The 4,790-nt window shown below is 36.6% G+C and overlaps 1 protein-coding gene across 1 annotated transcript in view; it reads left to right on the top strand.

The window, feature by feature from the left end:
• Positions 1-527: 527 nt before the first annotated feature.
• The window catches only part of nudt13 (nudix hydrolase 13), a 17,710-nt gene continuing 13,447 nt past the window's right edge, over positions 528-4,790 (top strand). Inside the window, exon 1 of the mRNA XM_015398997.1 lies at positions 528-724. The gene's annotated coding sequence lies outside the window, so the exon portion shown is untranslated. The remainder of the gene's footprint in view (positions 725-4,790) is intronic.

Below are 4,790 nucleotides of genomic sequence, written 5' to 3'. Positions count from 1 at the left end.
GAAATAGAAGACCTAAAGTGTTCATATCCAAGTCATGCTTTGGTCATACAGGATTAACTACCAGGTTACTTAAATAAGGTAAACATGCATTGGTTAAATGTGTTTTAAGGGAGAAATTGTGTAACATAATTTATGCCAAATAACTACAAAAATGTCCAATATGATAAAGAACATATTAACTCTTTATTTTTTTTTTAGGTATTTTTTTTTTTCTGTACAGCACTTTCGTCAGCTGCGGTTGTTTTATAAGTGCCTGACAAAAATTGTTAAACACTTATATTATTTATTTAATAAAATTTTGATAAGATTGAATATACCTGCTGGGAATATCAGAAAAAATATGTAATGTTTTAAATAGTATTAAAAATATACTTTTGATGAGACCTTATATTTCAGGGTACAGCATTGCTCTTTTTTTAAAGCTTGTTAGTTGTGGTTCACACTCCCTACTGGCTGGCGGCGGTAATACATCAAACTGTACATTAAACCCATAGACATCAAAAGTCAAGAAGAAGAAGAAGAAGAAAGCGAAGAAGAAGAAGAAAGAAAGAATTGCATAAAAGAAGAGTGTATAACATATTCAGGTATGGAACTTATCTAGAAGTATACTGAAACAGCAGGTTGTTAAATCGCTATAACATCACGTGACTCCAGACAGGTGACCCTCTGCACGGCGAACCCATAACTAACTAAACCCTCTGGCTGGTTTACTGAAAGATCACCGGTAAGTTGACATCACAGAACAGCTGCTTTGGGATCCTGTGTTCAAGTGAGCCGACTGTCATTAAGCTGTAACGGAGGTTAGTTCTTTCTAAAACAGCTCTGCGCATAACAACGTGCATTACGGTAATAGAGCAGCCCTACCGGTGTTATGGACCAGATTTATTTATTTATTACTTTATTTTAAACAAATATTAGTTGGCAACAAACAAGCAAATGACAGAACATGACAGCAATTTAAACAAACAACCGGTTGTTATAGTCTGTTATTAATTTGATATAAAATATAAATGTCTATAAGAAAATGAGAAAAACAGCGTTTTAATTGCAAATTTCCATTTATGAATATAGAAAAAAAAAACAACAACAAAAAAACACTTTGCATCCTCTTTTGGGAATCTATAGAAACTAGATCAAAAGAGCCTAAATAGATGTCATAGTTTCTGGAAGGCCATCACAGAAACTACAATTAGGATTTATGTCTCTTTTAACATATAGCAGGGTACATTTTATGAAGAATTTTAAATAAAACTTTCTTCCCCTTGTTTATGATCTAATATTAATGGGGGATCATCCAAACAGTTTTCCACTGGATGTGTGGGATATTACGGCTCCAATAAAATGCTATAGATGGATGAGAAACGATAGTTTCTTGGAACAACCTGCTTATTCTGTCATTGCTCTCCCCAAAAAAATCTTCAAGTTATTGATTTTAAACATCAACTAAGTACCTGAGGGTACAGTATGAACCAATAGTAAAAATTCCTGGTGAACTGGAAATGTACAGGGGTTGGACAATGAAACTGAAACACCTCTCATTTTAGTGTGGGAGGTTTCATGGACCAGCCTGGTGGCCAATCTTCATTAATTGCACATTGAACCAATAAGAGCAGAGTGTGAAGGTCCAATTAGCATTCCGTAAAAGTAAAAAAAAAAAAAATCCACTGGACTTGGTTTCCAAGATTTGAAGACGTTTCGCCACTTCTCCCGGAAGCTTTCTCAATTCAGTTAGCAGGGTAAGAGCACAGTTTGCTCAAAATATTGCAATCCGCACAACATTATGAGTGACATACCAGAGTTCAAAAGAGCACAAATTGTTGGTGCACGTCTTGCTGACGCATCTGTGACCAAGACAGCAAGTCTTTGTGATGTATCAAGAGCCACTGTATCCACGGTAATGTCAGCATACCACCAAGAAAGATGAACCACATCCAACAGGATTAACTGTGGACGCAAGAGGAAGCTGTCTGAAAGGGATGTTCGGGTGCTAACCTGGATTGTATCAAAAAAAAAACAAAAAAAAACACGGCTGCCCAAATCACAGCAGAATTAAATGTTCACCTCAACTCTCCTGTTTCCACCAAATCTGTCCGTCGGGAGCTCCACAGGGTCAATATACACAGCCGGGCTGCTATAGCCAAACCTTTGGTCACTCGTGTCAATGCCAAACATCGGTTTCAATGGTGCAAGGAGTGCAAATCTTGGACTGTGGACAATGTGGAACATGTATTGTTCTCTGATGAGTCCACCTTTACTGTTTTCCCCACATCCGGTGTGGAGAAGCCCCAAAGAAGTGTACTACCCAGACTGTTGCATGCCCAGAGTGAAGCAGTGACCAGTGATGGTTTGGGCTGCCATATCATGGCATTGCCTTGGTCCCATACTTGTGCTAGATGGGCGCATCACTGCCAAGGACTACCAAACCATTCTGGAGGACCATGTGCATCCAATGGTTCAAACATTGTATCTTTAAGGAGGTGCCGTGTATCAGGATGACAATGCACCAATACACACAGCAAGACTGGTGAAAGATTGGTTTGATGAACATGAAAGTGAAGTTGAACATCTCCCATGGCCTGCACAGTCACCAGATCTAAAGATTATTGAGACACTTTGGGGTGTTTTGGAGGAGCGAGTCAGGAAACATTTTCCTCCACCAGCATCAAGTCGTGACCTGGCCACTATCCTGCAAGAAAAATGGCTTAAAATCCCTCTGACCACTGGGCAGGACTTGTATATGTTAATCCCAAGACAAATTGACGCTGTATTGGCCGCAAAAGGGAGGCCCTACACCATACTAATAAATTATTGGGGTCTAAAACCAGGTGTTTCAGTTTCATTGTCCAACCCCTGTATATATATTAAACAGAATTCATCATAGTTGAGAAATCATCCTTCTTTATTAACAAACTGAGCCATTGGTAGGGTCCCATTTTGACCTCAGGTCTCCAAGAAGATTGACCTGTTTTTAAGTAAAGAAGAATAAATAATACAGATTTCAGAAAGCTGTATGGAGTTGGGATGATCTCAGCCTCCAGGGGCCACATGTAGCTGGCAGCATGGCTGGGGTGGGGTCTGTTAAAACAGAAGAGAAGATTATTGTCTCATTCCTCACCAGTGCTTCACTAACGTGGGGGAAATTATCTGCAGAGGGAGCCGTGATGTTGGTTTCTATACCGGGCCAGGAATCTGCACACCAGATACTAGAAGTACCTCTTAATCTCTCAGTCTTGTCAGGTGAGGTACTGTAGTAGATGTACTATGACCTTATCAATGTTTCTAAAAAAATCCAGTGGGCCCCACAAAGGCAGAGCTGCTGTGATAAATCACATTGGACATTAAATAAACCTCACAAATATTTCTAACCTTTTGTTATGTCCTAAGAGATCCTTTCAAATCCTGTAAAAAACTGAAATCATTTACATTTATGTCATATCAGAAAACTATTTCAGTTAATTTCTAAATGCATCATAAACAGTTAAATTAATCATCCAACATCACATGCCCTCCACATAAAGGACAGACAGACAGACATTGTTCACATAATTCACAATTGTCAGAAATAGCGTTGAGTTCGAGGCTTTATAGCGTGGACCAAAACATGCAGATTGAACCGGACGAAGAGGTCCGCCCCTTAGGGATGCGCAGACGTTTGGGTTCATTGTCAGCCTGCAATACCCGATACCTGTCTATGTCTCTTAAAGGGTGGTCGTTAGGGNAGAAATTGTGTAACATAATTTATGCCAAATAACTACAAAAATGTCCAATATGATAAAGAACATATTAGCTCTTTATTGTAGCTGAATTTTTCTGTATCCTGATCCACAGACAACTTCTGCTGTTGGAGGTGATGCAGTTAGCATTGCCTACCAAGCACTATTAAAAACTTCCTACAACACTTTATTTCCAAAAAAAATAAATCAAATTACACAAAATCAATTAGTTAAAAAACAATTAGTCATTTAGTTTAAATTTTATAAGAAAAAAGAAGCAGATCCTAAATCATTTGGATAATGCATTATAGAAACAGCTACAGAGGTAAAGTCACTTTTTTGTTTATATAAACTGCCGAAGTTATTGCATTAATGTTCACAGTCGTGGATTGGGAAGAGACGTGATTTATTCAGATACCAATTAATTAATTAATTATTATTTCTATTTGTTTTTTATTCAGATACCAATTAATTGATAATTTCAGTCTACAAAAATCATTCCGAAAGCTCTCCACATATTTTTAGAGATTAAACAAACACTATAAGGCATTTTATATGGTTACTGCGCGTATAATGTAGCGCTTAAAAGAAATGAAACAGAACATAAGACAGAAAAAGAATCAACAGACCAGAGTGAGAATTATATTTGAGACAAAGTTAGTAAATCAGAATATAAAACAATTATTAAAGGAAAAATTAAGGAGAAATGTCAAAAAGAAAGAAAAAAAATGATTCTAAGGAATACTAGAGGAAGTTGGAGAAATTTAAAGAAATGCTGGAAGTAACTGAATTCAGTGAAGGATGATAAATAGATTAAAGTTGAGGAGCACAGGAGTTTCTTCAACAATAGAGCATGTAATGTAGAAAGTTTTATTTAATACTTTTATCTTTTACCCAATTTTATTTATTTGATTTGTGTGATTATTATTTTAATCCATGTTTCAGCTGTTTTCTTTTTATTTGTACAATTTTTTTTTAGGTATTTTTTTCTGTACAGCACTTTCGTCAGCTGCGGTTGTTTTATAAGTGCCTGACAAAAATTGTTAAACACTTATATTATTTATTTAATAAAATTTT

Source organism: Cyprinodon variegatus, unplaced genomic scaffold, assembly GCF_000732505.1.
Source record: "Cyprinodon variegatus isolate N-32 unplaced genomic scaffold, C_variegatus-1.0 Scaffold979, whole genome shotgun sequence".
NCBI lineage: Eukaryota > Metazoa > Chordata > Actinopteri > Cyprinodontiformes > Cyprinodontidae > Cyprinodon > Cyprinodon variegatus.
This window is presented reverse-complemented; position numbering and strand designations above follow the sequence as displayed.